We start from the raw sequence: 19,375 nt of genomic DNA on the forward strand, positions 1-19,375 counted from the left end.
GTTGAAATCGAGTTTACTTAGCTCCGTTAGTCGCGCGAATATTCTTCGCATTGAACTGCAAGCAATTAATCACTATAATTTAAAAAATCACATCTATCCTTATTAAAAAAAGCTAATACTTGATTCAAGATGCACTGTATTCGAACAGAAAAATCATCTATCCTTACTAAAATGCTAATATTTGATTTAGGATGTATTCTACACTACACTAGGTATTCATACACAACAATTCAATAACCAGCTTTAATGAATAAATAACTTCAGTACCCAGAATAGTTCTCCAATCAATTAACCGTTCGTCGAAAATTGGTTAGCTGGCGTCGGCGCCCGAAAAGCTTACAGAAATATCAATACGTACATGGCGAACGAGAAAAAATGATCCTCGTGTACGATGAATCAAAATCCCCGCTAACGCAAATATTTCACGTTCGTTAAATAAATTCGCGCGGATTGGTATTATCGGGAGGATGCGCTGGGAAAACACTGAATACTCGGACGAATATTAAACGACTAATAACGGAAAAGAAAATATGTAAAATAACTGTAGAGAAAATGATAAAAAAAATGGTTCGATATTCGTTGCCAGACAGGTTGGGTATATTCGAAACGTTACCCTTTTCCAATATTTGTTTTTTGCCTCTCTACAATTTCCCACATATACACGCGTGTCCCACGACGCATAACTGTTTGTATCGAGAGAGAAAACGCATCACAGGTGTGCGCGGATGAGAGGCGTGGGCAGACCAGATATACACCTCAAGAATTCTTCCTCGTCTTTACCAGTTTCACGCGATGCTACAATGTAACAGTCGATGCGAGCGAAAAACTCTCAGGAATCGTGCGGGCAACGTGTAAACGTGTCTGTGTACGACGTTGTCTGCTCGTCGTTAGCTCGGAAGATATTCTTCGAGATGTTCCCTCGCGATCGAAATCCATATTCCGCATCCCACGTTCGTCGGCTCGCTGCCGAAAACCTTAGCGACGTATTCGAAAAAAGAAGAATTGCAACGGGGCGGATCTTTATGCGGAATAAAAATGTTCTACCGGAGTTGCGATAAACTGGAGTCGGATCTTCATGCAATTATGAAGAAATCTCGATTGGGTGACATATAAAACAGTAAAAGATTTCAAGAATTCAAGAATGTTCTACATTGCTTCTAACGTAACAAAAACGAAGTCCGTCAATGCAGGATGAATATCCGTTAATGCAAATCCGCATTATGCAAAACACTTTTATCTTGCATGAAGATCCGCAGTCTATTGATTGCAAACGAATCAAATTTGATTTCATTTAAGAAGGAAGGCATAACATTCATATGTAGTTGTCAGACTTTGTTGAAATCTTTATGTATTAATTTTAAATTGTATAGTACAGGACGTTCGAAAAAATATTGCAATTTTAATATTATCCCTTTAATTTTACATTTAATTTAATCTAATTTAATACTCTTAATTTAGTACTATTAATTTTAAATTGTATAGTACAGGACGTTCGAAAAAATATTGCAATTTTAATTATCCCTTTAATTTTATATTTTATATTTAATCTAATTTAATATTATTAATTTAATACTATTAATTTTAAATTGTATAGTACAGGACGTTCGAAAAAATATTGCAATTTTAATTATCCCTTTAATTTTAAATTTAATGTAATCTAATTTAACACTATTAAGTGAATACTATTAATTTTAAATATTGTATAGTACAGGACGTTCGAAAAATATTGCAATTTTAATTGTGCCTTTAATTTTATCTAATTTAATACTATTAATTTAGTACTATTAATTTCAAATTATATCGTACAGGACGTTCGGAAAAATATTCCAATTTGAATTATCCCTTTAATTTCAAATTTAATTTAATCTAGTGTAAGTTTATTGTAATTTTGTATTTTTCGACGTCTCGTTCGAAGCTGGAGGCTCGGGGGCTGCTCTCGACCGTCTGTTTCGTTCGAAGAGATTCTTAATGGAACACCGTGGCGATGAAAGGAGGTATTATAACGACTGCAGTTTCGTATGCACCGATCCAATAACGTCCAACATGAATCACTCCGAATACATTGTGTCCGGCTCAGTGTCGGTGCGTGTGGATATTAAGTGCTCAGACCTCGTCATTCAGACAGCAGAGCAGTGAGATCAAAGAACAAAACGGTCTGGCGAAACTGTTAGGAACCGGAGTGCAAAACAGTGGAACGGTTCACGTGCAAATTCGAATGCGTTTGTTTACGGTTAATCAAAAGATTCGTAACGTTAGGGAGCTTTGTGACGGCCTACATTTCACTCTGCAGCGGTTCTCTCTCTCTCTCTCTCTCTCTCTCTCCTCTCCACGACTTGCCTACACGGTTTCGCTTTCATTCATCGGCGTCCTCGTGCCACTTCTCCCGGCAAAAGGAACCATTACAATTACTCGCGGAACAATAATCGACTCAGAGGTGGACGTTAGAAGGATCTATCAACGCACGAAAGAACCCGATCGTTCATTTAATTGATTGTCTATAGAGGTCATCAATACTTATTATCAGACAGCGGATTTAATGCATTTATAACAAAAATGAGTAGATGTAATTCGACACAATGAAAACATTAGAAGAATTTATCGTCGACCTATGAAACATATTAAGAAAGAAAATCAATTTCTATTTCATCCTAGTTGGTTACAAATCAGGTTAGAAAGTCTTTACATATTTTCCATAAAGATCCGCTGTCTACTTATTACATTTAATTTCCTCTCTTTCTGCCTGTTCGACCCGCACGTAAACTTGCGTGCAAATATTCCCCGCAATGATCAGAGATAAAATAAAAGGATAGAAATATAAAGAACGTAGTTTATAAACGATGGCGTGGAGCGTTCCATTGAATATTTCAGCGACGTGTGTTCCACGTGGTTGTTTTTCCTCGAGCGAGGCCCTCGAACTGGCCACCGCGAGACATCGTAAACGGGAACGACGACTCGTGAGCGGAGATTAAAATTGATCGATGAAAATCCGCGCGCCAGAGCGGCCGAGAGCGTGTGGACGATTGAACCGAGTAATTTGCGCTCCCGAGGTCGATGGAACCTTCGACCCCGCTTAAACGTTTCTCGGCCACTGAATGGAAGCTACTGGCGGTCGCCGGTGTCGCTTTTGCCATCGCTTTGCAAAAGAGCGTAGGCCGGCCAAGCCGCCCAGACAATGGCCAATCTATTCTTGTTTCGCTCTCTCGCGGGGACACCGTCGTCATGGCCGCGGAGGACCGTCGCGTCGCGTTTCTAACTTGCTCCTTTTTCGAAGAATTAGTGGCTGACATCACGCCTATCTACGGAATAGATCACGATCATTCGACCCCGTTCGATGACTAGTCGAGAATCATCAAGAGTTGCCGAACTTTCGAATTGTAGATTGTGTCGATATTCAATTTCCTCGTTGTTGGGTGTAACCCTTGTGTAGTCAACCGAAATGTATAGATTATTTAAAACCTTTTTGTATTTAACATGTTTGCAGAAATTCTCATTGTCAGACCATAAATTAATATATTAGCGAGCAAGGAATGGACATTCAGAGAATTTTTGTAATATTTTTTTAGAGGAACATTCAGAAATTGTTGGAAGAAATACAGTGAATGGGTACCTGTTTGACTACACAAGGGTTAAGCATTCAAATACAGTGAATCCCACTAATTTTCGCACACTCTTAAAAGGACGATAACTTTTTTAATATTGGGCCACACGATTTGAACTCTTTTGCAAAGTTAGGACAATTGGTCCGCTGAAAAAAATTGCAAGTTGTCGGAGAATTGCAGAGAAAATACTAAAGTTGTATTTTGCAACATTTTACCGTGGGCTCATATGGGAAATTTAGAAAACACGTTTCGTAGATCTGTATCAATTATCTACAATTCATCTACTATTAATCTAAAAACCGTATTTTTTAAATTTTCAATATAGGCCCACATAAAAAAGTTGTAAATTGCAATTTTTAGTATTTTCTCTACAATTCCGATCACCTGCAATTTTTGAAAAAATTTCTTTTTCACATCCTGTGACAAACTAATTGCTTTAACTTCCCAAAAAAATTCAAATCGTATAGTACAATATTAAAAAAGTTATCGTCTTTTTGAAAGCGTCCGAATATTAATTCGAGTCACTGTATACATATAAATTTTCTTTCTTCTTCTACGCCATTTTTGATCAAGAAAACGTTACGGCAAGGGGTTTTAAAACTGTTAAAATTGTCTCGACGTTAAACCTAAAATTAAACCGTCGATTAATATTCAAAGAAGGTCGAGAACTTTCCCGGCGATCCGGTAGAATTTTCGTGGAAGCGATTATAACGCAATCCTATATCCATGATCTGTCACAGTGGTTTATTATACTAGTCGTAAATCGAGATCAGTATCTGCTTGACCCGAGGATCCTCAGGTAGCGGTTCATCCAACCTAATCCGCTCGAAGAGAACTACCGCTGCCTCTGGCTCCCATTAAATTGTAATTCATAATGCGACAAAACACATGAGCGACAGCAATCACGATGTTTCTTCTCCCGTTTGCAATTACCTCCCGTGACGTCATTGGACGGGGGAGCTTTTAACTTGAGCCGTCGATGTGTGCAATAAGACTATAAGACTGTCTGCTTGTGAAAGCAAGTGCAAAAAAATCGTGTTTTCTTAAGATGTTCGTTCCTTATCGTCGTATAGGTCGATCCAAAACGAGCGAGCCGATCTCGTGATTTGTTCGTTTCAGAAATTTCATCTCCCACCAGGAATTCACCTAGTTGTACAGGATTTCACAAAATTATACGTCGCGGACACCATAGTCCAAACAAGGTGAAAAAAAACAAAATTTTTTCTTTAAGATTTAACAAATATTTTAAATCTGGAAAAAATCTTTAATATTAAAATAAAAATAGAGAAATTTTGGTTATGTTTACCTTGTTTTCCACATTCAAGGTTAATTTTGCGGGGGGAATACCACCAGGTATTCACCTCATTGTACAGGATTCCACAAAATTATATGTCGCGGACACCACAGTCCAAACAAGTGAAAGAAACCAAAATTTTTCTTACTTTAAGATTAAAATAAAAATTTTTAATCTTAAAAAGAATCTTTATAATCTTAAAAATAGAAAAATTTGTTGTTATTTTTACCTTGTTTTTCACATTCGAGCTTAATTTTTCATTTAATCCTGTCATTAGGGCGTCGAGCCACAACTTTTCCCGCGCGGGGCGTTTACGATTTCGAAAAAACTGTTTTCCCGCTCCGGTCTATCGTGCACTTATTGCTAGACTGTGACCAAATGAAATATAAACCGATAAAAACATCAGTATCGTCAACTTTCGACCACTTTTGGCCCCAGAAAGGCTCCCGGCCACACTGCGCGACGTAATGGGAGGCGACCCGTTGGCTCGCGACTGAAATTGAAAAGTCCGCAGAAAGATGTTCGGCCGTGTCGCGCGGGCTTTCAAAAATGACGAAACAATTGGCGACAAGTAACGCGTTAAGAGGTGATAAGGCACGAACGGGAACACCGATCCCGGGATACGCGGTTTGCAGAAAGTTGCATCACCGTTTCAGTATGCTGAATTTGTCCCTGAAACTGAAAGTCTGCGCGTTGTGAAACGCTCTGTATTTCCAGGTTGTCGGTAGCCAGGTAGAGTTTAACTGTTCCTTGATTGCGCGCCGGATGAAATAGGTAATGGGCCATGATCTCGGTAGCCGGCTCTAATTAAAATACTCTATTCGGAGCGCAATTTCTTGCGATAGTTTCGTATAAAAGGTATTTACGGTAGTAGGCACGGTCTGGCCGGTTAGAAGATTACCCTAACAGTTCTCGAATATAGTGGCTCCGTAGCGAAACCCGTCGCAACGTGACGGTTTAATCGAATGTAATTCGGAGAAGGCGGAAAGATGAAAGAAACGCAAGGCCAGTCCTGGGTCATTGCCGTCATGCGAGCTTCGTCCTCGCATGCGGGCCATATCCGTGCACTGTACCTACACAGCTGCGTGCAATGTCTGTGTACACCCAGGATCACTATACTTAGAACTCTGTCTATCGTTACGTACCGGGTGATTTAAATGTTACCGTTCGACCAGGCTTTCTCGTCCAGCCGCTTCTTCGTCCAGCCCAACAACTGTGCTCGTCATTCTTCACATTTTTAGCGAGAAAATTTTCGAAACGAACTTCCCAGATCTCCTCGCTGTCTTTCATAATTTTATTTTAGATTTTACTGTTTCAACTTGCGAATGAATTTAACATAAACGCATCAAATCAAATTCTCCTGCGATTTATTTGACGCGGTTTCAGTGATTAGAACTTATTTTCTAGATCGTAATTCCCTAAAAAAGGAGGAAAATTTATATAAACTGAGTACGCGTATAGAATTTTTACCGAAATAGAATTTTTGTTTCGGTTTGAAGGAAATTATTAACACGATAATTGTAAGGCAAGGAATTAAGAATTTCGAAAGCCCCACCCGGTATAAACTGGACTGCAAGGGTTGCCTGCATTCGGAGGTGAACAAGCGTAGCTTCAATTAGCCAGTTTAGACGAGTCCGACGGGTTCTCGGTATAATCGAATCTGATGAAAGCGTAATCGATATGATGAGAATGCAGACGCTCATGCAAATCCACGTTTTTTACAGACTAGTTCACCGAGCGAGACTTTATTTCTACAATCAAATCGGACTGCGTCTAATAGTAAAACTTCAACTTTATTCGTCGCGTACGAGCATGTGATAGTTGAATGTGCGAAGTCGGAATTGAATTTACGGATTTTCCCGGGAGTTTCCACAATCCTTGGCGTTCCCTATTATCCTCCGCGAGAAAGGGGAAGAGAGATCCAGTTAATCCGATCACGGGCGAAACGTGCAGGATCGGCAGCGTGTTGATCGCGATCATCCGAAGAACCACCCCCCCGAGCAGCGTGCTGAGATCGTATCGAGTTCGAATTAAAATATCATTCCGCGGTAAACGGCTGGGTAATACACGGATTTCGAATTTCCGTGGTGGAGATAGGGAATCTTGGAGGTCGTGGCGAGGCGAGGGGCCGCAGGACCTCGGAGATTACACCGCGTGGCGCAAGGATAACGTTACTGCATAAGGCTTGGCTTGCTTGCCGAAGGCGTGGGCGTTAGGTGGTGCTCGGGCCCCGTACCTGCGCCAGCCTAAGTGCGCCATGGGTATTTGTATGTGAAATAGCGCCTTATGCGCTATCTCGTTGGAAGGTGCGATATATTGCGAGCCCCGGTCTTGTCCACGTTGTCGCGTAGGAGTCTTTACCAGTTTCCGCCGCATCGAGTCGCGTCTCTTCAGGGTGCACAGGCTCCTCTCTCCTTCGCCATTTCCTTTCTCTCGTTCTCCTCCTTGTTTCCCTCGCTCGCGAACTTAACACGGCTCTCTCCCTTCCCGCATGGTGCACCTCTTTCCCGTTTCAATCCTCAGCCTGCTTTCCTTGGTCCCGATCCTCTTCGACCGCTACTCCTCCCTCTCTTTCCTTCTTTTCTCCTCGCCCGGTTCTCTATTCGCTGTCGTGCTCACCGTGATACGATCCCGGTACACTTGCCAACAAACCCCCTTCGACCATTCCGGATCCACATTACACCACAGATTTACGTGCACCACCGGTCGCCCTGCTTGCGCCCAACAGCAAACTGATGAATTCTGCGTCGAAGTCGAAGGACTTTCGATAGAAAAGAGATTGAGCGACGATTTCTTCTTCAAATTGAAGCTGGAATATTGCTGAATATAGGACAAATGGTACACCGTTTGTAGATTTGAAATCAACGTGACTAAATCTACGGGAAATGATGTATAGCATGTCAAGAAAAAAATGTATCCGTACATGGTTTTAGTGAACCACAATTTTCTTGTAATTCTGGAAGTTGAACACAGATTTTTAAGGTTAAAAAACGTTCCTACCACATAATCTCTATTTTTCCCATGTTGTACAATATTTCAGCTTTAATTTAAAAACAAAATCATCGCTCTGTCTCATTTCTATCAAGAGTTCTTTGATTGTGACACAAAATTCATCGGTTTGCCACTCTGCACTCGAATCATACTTTTTCCATTGATTTTCATTGAATCGAGTATGTACCCATTTACTGTATTTCTTTCAAGAATTTGTTAATGTTCCTCTAAAAAACGTTACAAAATTTCTCTGAATGTCCATTCCTTACTCGCTGATACATTAATTTATAGTCTTACAATGAGAATTACTGCAGACATGTTAAATACAAAAAGGTTTTAACTTTGTTCGACTACCCAAGGGTTGAAATCTAATCGAATTGTTTCGAAAAAAACATTTTCAAACAAATTGAGAGTCCGCACGAATTTAGGAATCCGTTCTGAATAAACAATCGAAACGAACGTTTTGGGACAGCGAGCAGCACACTGCGAATCAAGGCCCGACAAAAGTACTTCGAAGATAGCCCTTGATGATACGACCTGAGGGCAACACCTGCTCTCTCGTGATACGCCACGTCGAACGTGTCTTGTACCTGCCGCTATCCCGTCTCTATGTGTTATATAATACGAAACCGACTCCCATAACAGACCTCTAGCCGGCGCGATGGTCATGGTGGTTATGCTGGTTACCGGGGTTATATGAAGTCTCTCGTCTGGGATGGAAGAAGAGCGGCGAGCGTTGTATCGGTACAGTCTGTCTAGGTACCCACCGAGAAACTGGTCGAGCGTGACCCGAGTTCTCGGTAAAATTACCATCTCCCTCTTCGAGATCGTTTCGTGGCGAGGAAAAAACCATTTGAAAAATCCAGAGAAGCGCACATTTTGAAAAATTACAGCCACGAATTCTGCTACGTATGGAAACTTTTTATCCGATCATGATACGTGTACCAGTTCAGTCGTTTTGAAAGCATAATTACTTCGAAATACATATTTGACTTGTATCTTGCGTGCATCCCTCCGATTTCATCCCTCATTTTAGCTCTGAAAGTCTTACCTCCTGAAAAGATTTCCGAGACGTTTTAAAGATGTCTTATTTCTAGACAGCAGATCTTCTCTCTCGTGCAAAATAAAAATGTTCTACCTGAATTGCAACAAACCGCAGTGAAATGGAAATTTATGGTCTTTCTTAATGGTTTCTCAGTGGGTTGAAAATAATATAACAGTATTCTTGAATTCTTCTGTGGATATTATTTTCAATTACAACTACTCGTGTTCATAGAAATTAATTTATGTAACAAATTTAAACACTTAATATAAACAGTTTACACATAGCAAGTACGGTGAAAAATTATTCTGTGGTTATTATTGATCTTGTGAAACACTCGGTACAATATTCAGTATTTTTCAGACGCAAAATTCTCTTGAAGTTGATCCATACTTGGATCGGAACGTTGAGAAAAATCTTTTAAATTGCAAAATCGCTATGTTTTGATATTTGGATCGAACCTGTGCGCCGATAGCATTAACTAATTTCTATTAATTCGTTACGATCGAAAAAACGGAATATTGCTCGTGTTTATAATTGCTTTTCTATAATTGATATTCATAAATGCATCAAATCCGCTATCTACTTATTTCAGACATCCTACAGATGTCTTAGCCCTCGTTCGTCCCTCATTTCACGAACTGAATCTGTCCCTCGATGTTAAATTGACACAGTGATAAAAAAAAATCGATAAAATAACAAGTCAAACAGCTACTTCTCGATATTCTTTTTCATTGAAATCGATGAGTTAACATTTACAGCTTAGGTTTCTGCAGTTATATGTTTCGCATTGAAAAGATAAAAGTCAAGTTTCGGAGAAATTTACCTGCAAATCACAGAACAGTGTAACTTATTACAGGGAAACTCTGTGTCAAATTGACACGAGGGACGGATGAGGGTTAAAGACGTCGATTTGACCGTCTGAAATAAGACGTCTCGAAGCTGGGATGAAATCCTGCATCGAAAACATTCGTCACGCCACTAAATTTTTACGCATCGCCGTAAACCGGCGAATTTGCATAAAACATCGCCGGTCGAACGATAGCGCGGTGAATGTTTCTCGATCGGATCTCGCGTTAAGTGTCCGAATGCTAATAGCCGATAGCTGTAATTAGGGATCCTGCAGGGCCGCGCCCCTTCGGCGTTATGCTATTCAATTTACTTTCGGATTTGATGGTTCATCCTGTTCAATTGCCGACACTTACTATAATGGTGGCCGGAGTGAAGGTTGCGCGGGGTTCACGGGATATTAGGCGGACCAGAAAAAGAACGCGTTTTCCATTTATTGCTGGTAGTATGCTCGCGGGGGAACCAAGTGGAACGGCTCGAAGGATACCGAAGAGACCGTGACACGTGGGCCGCGAGAATCAGGAGGGGACACGCACGGAGTAACCCCCTCTATAACAGGATACCGATGTTAAGCACTTCCGTGATGTATCGCGTGTCTCCTTTGTCTTCCAGCCGTTTCGAGGGAATTTATTCTGTGCTTATGGTGGAATGGTAATGACGATAACGACCGAGCTGAAGTGTTTCAGCGGGCCCCTTGATCTCGCCAAGATATCGCTAAACGACCGCTTGCTATTACACTTCGGTGTTAAACCTATCATACGTCTTCGAATCGAAGTTCACCTCGACAAGAGGTTCCTGCTTGTCGCGTCCGGATAACAGTTATTCATTCGAAAAATAGTAAAACTTCTAAACGCTACTAATAATCGACAATTCTCTGTGTTACACGCATTGTATACACATTAAGTAAGTACGAAGAACGCTGATAGAGCCAAGTTTATTAAAATATTTATTATCTGTTCAAAATAGCGTGGAGAAAGCAACGTATTTCTATTTAGAATGCCAATTTTTGATTTACAATGACAGGCAAGAGAAACTTTTGTTTAAATTCGTATTTTCTTTTACGAGAGTACGATTTCCAGAAACGAAAAATTTACAACAAATTTATTTAAAATTATTTCCATATCTTCCTAATACTTCGGAACACGGCTATTATAATTAGAGTTCAATTTTAACGTTCTAAACAATAAATAACAGGTGGAAAAGATGTCCTTTATTTCGATGCTATTTTCCATTCTGCTACTTTGATTTGTCGACTTTAACTTCTACAGAAAAATGTGTTGACGCAAGAAATAGTGTTAAATGATTGGTTTTTCGTAGTGGAGAGAGTTTTAATTTCTCTCCTAGAAACTATGGAAAAATAGAGACGCGTTTCCCATCAGGTCCGCGAAACGTGCTCTTCCCCTCGAACACAACAATCGTGTTCAGCTCGCGTGAACGAGCCAGTTCGTGAAAATTCATAAATAAGTTTTTAGCGAAGGTTATTAGTCTCAGTAGAAGGGACACGCGGTTACGAGGCACGATTTTCTCCCTCGAGCGTGCTCGTTTTCCCTCGCGTGTTCTCGAACCGTAGAAAAATCGGCTAGAACCGGCGCGGCAGCGTCGTCTCCAGACCCCTCCCTCTTCTCCTTTTTCCATTACACGATTTCACAACCGGTGAAACGAAAACGACGGCCGAACGAGACCGTTCCGTGATCCCGATGCGGATCTCCGGGAGATCCTTGACGAACAAGGCCGCGTTTACGGTGCTCCGAAATCTTAACACTTTACCTACCGAAAATCTATCAAAAAGATTTTCAATAATTGTGCTGTACCAAAAGAAAGCATAAGTAACTTTCTTTTATATTGCAATTCTAAATGAAACTATTAGATGACGTTATTGTGCGCGACTTGTTAGTTCACAATGAAAGTTGCTGTTGCTATTGAAGGTTCCATTAAAAAGTGTTTAATCATGTAGGACAGATTTTTAAAAATTATGCAATAATCACCGGTCGTAAAGTATTATCTTAACCAAAAGTTGGTTTTCGATTCGTGCACATAATACAAATTCCTATTAACATAAAGATTATCGCACTGTTTGTATTTATTTAGCAACATTAAAGGAACACATTCCGAAAGAAACTTTTGGGACAACCTAATTATTTAAGACATCTTGAAATAATTTGAGACATTGCGAATCAAATGCAAAAGTGATATTCGTAAAAATCGATAGAAATGAGTCACCCTTAATAAGAGCCACCCTTCCCCTCTTAATCCTGTTCCATATAAAATAGATTGAAACTGCTCCCAGAAGGATGATCGTCCCTGGGTTAAAACCATTTTATATTTTCATGCCCCTCGGGACAGCTACGATAAATGTAATTGTCAATGAGGATTACGTCATCGAATTTACGAGAGTGGCATTACGTTTCACGACAACGTCCGCGTGCCAATATTTATGTAAGGTGCATTAAAGAAATTATTAACATCGTTTCCAAAGATTAATCCTGAGGGTAGAGGATGTGAATCTATTGTGGACTTTCATTGTGTACTACTTCCACTAATACTTCTTTTTCGTAGGATTCCTCGTTCTATTTGGATCGAGCCTTCTGGCGACGCGAAGCCAACGAATGTTACAATTTATGGGAATGTTCTCAATGATTTAATATTGTTCGAATACAGTGCCTTGATTCTAACCAAGTTTCAGGGTTACTGAATTACGCTGATAATTGTGAAAGTGGTCCAAGTGATATATTTCTCGTTTCGAATGTTCTTGTTCTAAATGAATTCCATATAATGTTGAAATAACGAGCACTATCTGACGGTTCATTTTTCGCAATATCATAAAAATGACATTGAATTAATTTAGTTTAAAATAATGTGATATGAAATAACTAGACAGCGGATTTTACGCATTTGTAACAAAACTGAGCAGGTATAATTTAAAACGGTAAAAGCATTAGACGAATTTAAGAATACTGTTATATTATTTTCAACACATTGAACACATATTAAGGGAGAAAATAAATTTCTATGTCGCTCCAGTTGGTCGCAAATCGGGTAGAAAATTTTTATTTTGCATAAAGATCCGCTGTCTAGAAATAACTGACAAACTGATTTTTTTTCAATTTTCACTTAGACTGCTTTCATAATTATGGGCACATGTAATGATTGAAAGTTAAATTTGAATTTAAATTTGACGCTAAACCTACCACTGCCTGTCAAATCACCGGTCTTGCATTTCTAATTTTATATTATAATTATTGAAATTATGACGTTGCTTATGTGGAAAATGATTCGATAAATTTCTTTATCCAAGCACGTTAGGATAAAGATGCCTTGTCATTTTTATCAACTGAAACATTTTAATCGCCTTCAGTGCCTGGCAATTTTAATGTTAAATGCAGTGATCGAAAATTAAATTTGAAGTTCGATTTAAATTGGGTCGCTGAAAGTTAAATTTGAATTTCGTTTTAAATGTAATGAGAATGAAACTTGAATTTCTTGTTTCAAAAAAAAGGTATTGAAGATAATGGAACGAATTTGCAACGAAATACCCGAGAATATCAAAGTAACACAGCGAGTTGCGGGAGATGCATTTAGGTAGCTGAATGAAACTCGAAATTGGCATGAATATCCGCAATCCAGCGATAAAAAAGGCGAGAGGAAATTGGCGGCCGGGGTGGTAGGATAATTCGCGCGGGAAAACTTGTTGCGCCCGCAGATTCCGTTCGACGTTTTGCCACGTTTCGCAGACGTACAGCTTCCTGCTATCACGTGAACGCGAGTCTGGTTAAAGAAGCTCACGCCCACCGGTATTCAGATTCGTGACTAGGAACTGGGATTCACTGACCCATGACTGGCCAGCCGAGCAGATGGCAGGGTAGTGGCTTGGTGGTAGTCGGTACAGTCGGTAGTGATGGTACATAGTCAGTGCGAGGAACGCTGTGCTGCTGCTGCTGCAACAGAGGACGACGACGCCTGTTCGCCAACTCCCACGTCCCCTGCCGCCCCCGTCGGGGAGGAATTACTATATCAAACGGCAGCGTGAGAGAAAGAAAGGCGGCACCGCCGTTAATGAAACAACGTTAGTCACGTCTGCACGTTTCATGCCCGGTATCATTTCGAACGAGACGTTACGAAACCACCGTTACGGTACCAAGGTGTTTCGGTGTTACCACAGTGAAAATCGTCCGCGGAAGAAACGATCCGCTGAACCACTATATGTACTAGCCACTTGTACATACGCTAATGTGTGCCCTACATCGATGGTAAAAATTATAAACACATAGAACTGTCTTTCTGAATCTGAATCTACCAAACGTGTGAATGCTATTCGCCTATTTTAACACTGAACCTACCACGGGGGTCAAATGACCCATTTTATAGATTTTTTATTTGACAATTATTGAAATTGTAAAGGTGTTCTCATGGGAATTTATTGAATACATATATCTTTTGGCTCCGGTAGACATATACAGTAAGGTCCTTCACCTCGGGAGAAAGATTCTTTGTTTCGTACCGTGAAAATAGTGTTGGCTGCATTTTCACGTGTTGCTAGTCAAGTCAGCTGTGAATCTTCATTAAGGCTACCTAATGCATTAGACACTTCAGGGTCGAATCCTTCGGATTTGCAAAAAGAAAGTTGTACATTTGACGAAGACTTGGATAAAAAATGAAAATTTTCAGATGAACACATTTTATATAGTTCAAGAATGAATGCAACAAATAACGAGAAGCAATCATGTTACAAAGTTTGATTGACTTGTCTTTAAAAAAAAATGGTAGTTAAAGAATACAAACTTCCAGCTTGATTTGATTGTTCTATTTTGATTAGATGTAGCTATTATACGATCATATTTGAATGGAAAATTAAGTATATACATACAGAGAGTAAGGAGCATAAAGACTACGATCCACAAGATTCGCTAGATGGCGTCACGAAGACTGTTGTAAGGGTGCGTTTTTCGCAGATGTTTTGCCATCGAAAGCTTGATCGTAGTGTAAACAGAAGAGATGTACGCACTCTCCGTTGGCCGTGGGAACCGTCCTACCCTCGACACTAAGACAGCCGAGAAAAACGCGACTCTCGATCATTCTTTTTGCCACCGGCTAATGTTGAACAAACGGTGTAAGCGAGATCGTTTGAAAGAGCGGCACACGGTCGGCTCGGTTGACTGTGAAACGGCGAGGAACATTAGCGAGTTCGTTTTGCTCTCGTTCGAACCTTCATGCCGATTATTCGCGGTTTAGCTTCCGTTTCACACGTACGTATCACCGTCCGTATTTTGTTCGAGCACCCTTTTGTCGTTTCCTCGTCGACTACTTCCGAGTTCGATTCCATCGTATTGGTTAGAACCAATTATGATCACGATCCTGGAGAAAATGCATGCAGATCGGTGCATCCGTTTCTGCACGCAACTGTTGTATGCAACGTTCGCGTCTTCGGGACCATTGCTCGGTTCTAAATTTTTATACATCAATCGCAATCTACAGGAGCTAAGTAGAAATTGATTTTGCTCACTAATAGACTGCAAATCTTAAGAAAGTGGAATCATATATAAAATCCTATTCTAAATGGTAGTAGTTCTTGTAGTTTTGAAATAAATAAAAATCGTACTGAATTCTGTGGAACATTCTACCATTTTCTGAACATTTTCAGAAGCCATAAATGCATAAACATCCGCCGTCTACTGATTAATGATTTTGATATAGTCAAAATAGTATATTGACACTGTTAAACTCTATTAATCTTTTCATCATCCACTCATGTTTGTCATAAATGCATAAAATTCGCTGTCTCGTTGCAAATAAACGAAATTTCGTCGAGGTCCGTTCGCATTCCTCGCGCGGAGTACACGTGCTAAAGCGAGCTCTAAATCGCGCCGCTTCACGCCGCGGTTTTTTAATTTTCCGGCCTGTACATCACTGTCGCGTTTCGTTAAGGAGGGAACGAATTTTCTATTTGCTCGTATCGCCTCGCGTCGTTCTGATTAGTCGGACAACACATCCCCCTCTCCCTTTCTATCTTTATCTGAAGGCACATCCCGGGGCGCGTTTATTTTTCTTAACGTTTTATTTCTCCCCGGGTCGCGACATTTTATTTATCTCCGGGACTTGCCCCCTCGCGACGCTCTATTTTTCACCCGTTCTTTCTCTCTCGTCCTTTTTCCTTCCTTTTCCCGTCGTTTGTCTCCGGCACCCCTCTCTCCCGCCTCCTGTCCTCGACGGGCTGAAAATACGAGCTCCCGTGGCCGGCCCCGGTCATTGTGTCGAGGAAACTGTAGTTTTGCGACTACGCGAGCACGCGTCGCGAATACTCGAGCGATTCTCCCTCCGTGGCCGAACAGCGGAACGGCTGAATTATGAATCGACCCTTCTCCAACGCCACGCTTCCACACGAAAATTACTCACCGTGCGAGCGCCCGTGCGAGCACCACGCTCGACCACTGACAATTATGTACTGGGGAACACGGTAATGTCTCGATATATGGGACAGAGATGTTGCACGATCTTTGGGGAACATCCCCACTACTATACCACTATCCCCTCGCGGGCCATTGAAGCTAGATCCCACAAGACAATCCTAATCGAATGGTAAACATTTTCATTATCTTTTTGGGGAACTTTAATGATGTGTCCGTGACGTTTTTCTGAGTAGAACGAGCCCCATTGAATGTTTTGTAGAATCTCGGTTATGATTTTCATGCATTTATTGCAAAATTGTAAAGATAAAATTCGAAATTGTTGAACAATTTTAATAAAAATTGAAGATGCCAGTACACACGATCTCTCCTCTATTAAAATCATTAAGCGAAGAAATATGTTCATTCGATTTAGTTCCTATGTCTTGCAATCGATGCGGACAATTTTTAGTTTGCATAAAGAGACCGTCTATTCGGAAACTCCTCAACTGTACCAGAAGAAAGCATAGAAATTTTCTTTTATACATTGCAATCTTAAATGAAACTATTAGATGACGTTATTAAGGGTGACTTGTGTGCGTGTGTGTGTTAGTTCACATTGAAAATTGCTGTTGCCATTGAAGGTTCCGTTGAAAAGTGTTCAGCCTTGTACCATAGATTTTTCAAAATTATGCAATAATCACCGGTCGGTAATGTGTTAAACAATAATTGTTAATTAATTTTCACTGATTCTTTTTATTGAAATAAAATTGATTAGGCATAAATCGTGACAAAAACCTTCGACAAGAGTAAATAAGAGCCACCCTAGTGTACGTACACACTGTCTCGATGATTATTTCTGCTCTCCGACTGACACGTGGCTCACTCAGCAAGATTCATTCGACCGTGGCGCGCGCATGCAGCGTCATCGGCGTTGATCCACTTACTGGTAGCACACCCGCCGTACTCTGATCCTTCATCCAGCTTAAAGAGTATACATTGTGAGCGAGCGAAGCAGGATCTAGATCCTCTAAGACCATGCAAATGTAATCTCATTCAGTGCCGGATGTTCCGTGCGTTGCAAACCCGTTGGTTTACTTCCTAGCACGGATACCGGCGATCCTCTATCCGGTTGGTCCATGATGCACCATCGTCGCCGGATATCTCTCTGGCCGTCCCCGCTCAAATTTGTAATCTGTGCGCCCGCACGCGGGGCAGTGCGAGAGCCTTCGGAAACCTCCGCAATTACGTCGCCGCGATGCACAACGGTTAGCTGCGGGGTTAATTGCGCGATCGAGATAAACATCGCGATCCTATCGCGCAACGATTAAGCCCCAAACAGACCTTAAGCTTTTCCCTTGATACGCGATCTACGACGATGGCCAGTTATACTACGTTCTTCTTCTCTTTTCCATGCGGACAATACGCGGCCTTGCGATCCACCAGGACTCGAGAAGATCGAACCAAACATTCTTCTTTTAAATATTTTTAACATGCACGAATACCTTGGTTTTCGGGTCTCAAGTTACCCAGAGATTTCGTCACATTCGTCAACAGAAGCAAATCGAACCACTATGATTTAAATGTTTCCCTGGAGAGAGTACACTTCATTTCGGATGGTTCCTGTGAATAAGGAACAGAAGCTCAACGCTCAACCTACAGACCATCAAAAGGGACTGATGTGTGTGTATAGTATTTTATAAAAATAACAAGATTAAATTAATTATTTATATTTTCTGCGATTTTTGTGCAATTTACAATTTAGTACGACAGTAACTGTGTTTTAGAATTATTTAAATTGAAATATCTCCTGAACTACTAACTTTTCGACATGCATAGGTTAGTACCTTTTTATAACAGCTGCATCGATTGATGTATTAAAAAATACCTCATTCCATTAAAAAAAAATATGAAGGTGACCTTCATATCTCTGAAAACAATTACGTGGCAACGTTGGGTGACTCACTCTGTATAATAATGTATAAATGTTTGAACATGTTGCACACACACACCGCGGACCCGGCAAAATAAAAATGTTCTTCATTGATTGTGGAAAGCAGTAATAAAATAAAAATTTATATAATCATCCCTTAATGATTTCGTTGCATGAAAAACAACATTGCAATATTTTCTTAAAGTTTTCTAATCCTTTACTGTTTCATATTTCACTCAGCCAATTTCTCTATAAATTCATAAAAATCCGCAGTCTGGTGATAACAGATTTGATCGAAGAACTAATCAGGATTAATTGGCGAAGCTCTCTGTTAAGCGAGCCACTCAATTGTATGAACTATGGTGTCTTCTACACAATTTTGGCTGATTGCGAGTAAGTGAAGTCTCAATCGTAAGACGTCGAACGTGAGAACGCTGATCGTTCGTTGTTCGACAGCGATCTAACAGATCAGAGGAGACACCGCGCGTCGGAGAACAGCTTCGGATCTAGACCAGCTGATCTCGAGAGGACGTATCGGAATTCTGGCGGTGCGTCGAGGCTCCGGCCGCTCGCGAATCTGTGTTTTCCTCGGCGAACGGCCAGACTTTCTTTCTCGCTCGTCGAACGCGCTTAATAGGTCGTTAACGTTTGATGCTAGTCGTCAGGTGCAGTAGACCGACCAGTGATTGCCGCTATAAATATCGCGCGAAAGATACTACCAGCACTTTCTTTTTTTGTGCATTACCGTTTAGCACGCTGTCCCGTAATTACAGCTGGAAACTGTTAATGACGATGTAATTGATGCTTCTGCCGATGCCGACGACGATGATGGAGCAGCCTCGGAAACGGCGAGAAGTGACGGTGTAGACTCATTAATTCTTGCGATCGAACGATCCGATGCTGAATCTTCATTCGGAAGGGACCCGTGGAAAACAAGTCTTCAGAAAAGTATGGCTGCGTTTATAGTTCCTGACTCGCGTGCTTTTCGTCTCGCGTGCTTTTGGTCTCGCGAGACAGCGGGTCAGAAATTTCGAGCGGGGTCGACGGGCCCACTGTGCCCCCCGCTGTGCGTGGCACAAAAAAAGGTCTCCGAAGATATCCTACCGCCTTAAAGGAAAGCTATCGGTAGTTTACCTAAACGAACCGTGAAGCCGTAGAGACCTTTTTTCGTGCCTCGCACAGTGGGCCCGTCGACCCCGCTCGAAATTTATGACCCGCTGTCTCGCGAGACCAAAAGCACGCGAGACGAAAAGCACGCGAGTCAGGAACTATAAACGCAGCCTATAC

At 41.0% G+C, this 19,375-nt stretch overlaps 2 protein-coding genes across 5 annotated transcripts in view; both read right to left on the reverse strand.

Annotated features, from left to right (window-relative positions):
- LOC143217574 (uncharacterized) overlaps positions 1-19,375 on the reverse strand; it is a 285,200-nt gene that overhangs the window by 223,400 nt on the left and 42,425 nt on the right. The window lies entirely within an intron of this gene.
- LOC143217618 (uncharacterized) overlaps positions 1,143-19,375 on the reverse strand; it is a 60,248-nt gene continuing 42,015 nt past the window's right edge. The window contains exon 2 of the mRNA XM_076442102.1: positions 1,143-19,042. The gene's annotated coding sequence lies outside the window, so the exon portion shown is untranslated. The remainder of the gene's footprint in view (positions 19,043-19,375) is intronic.

The sequence above is a fragment of the Lasioglossum baleicum genome, chromosome 2, assembly GCF_051020765.1.
Source record: "Lasioglossum baleicum chromosome 2, iyLasBale1, whole genome shotgun sequence".
NCBI classification, from domain to species: domain Eukaryota; kingdom Metazoa; phylum Arthropoda; class Insecta; order Hymenoptera; family Halictidae; genus Lasioglossum; species Lasioglossum baleicum.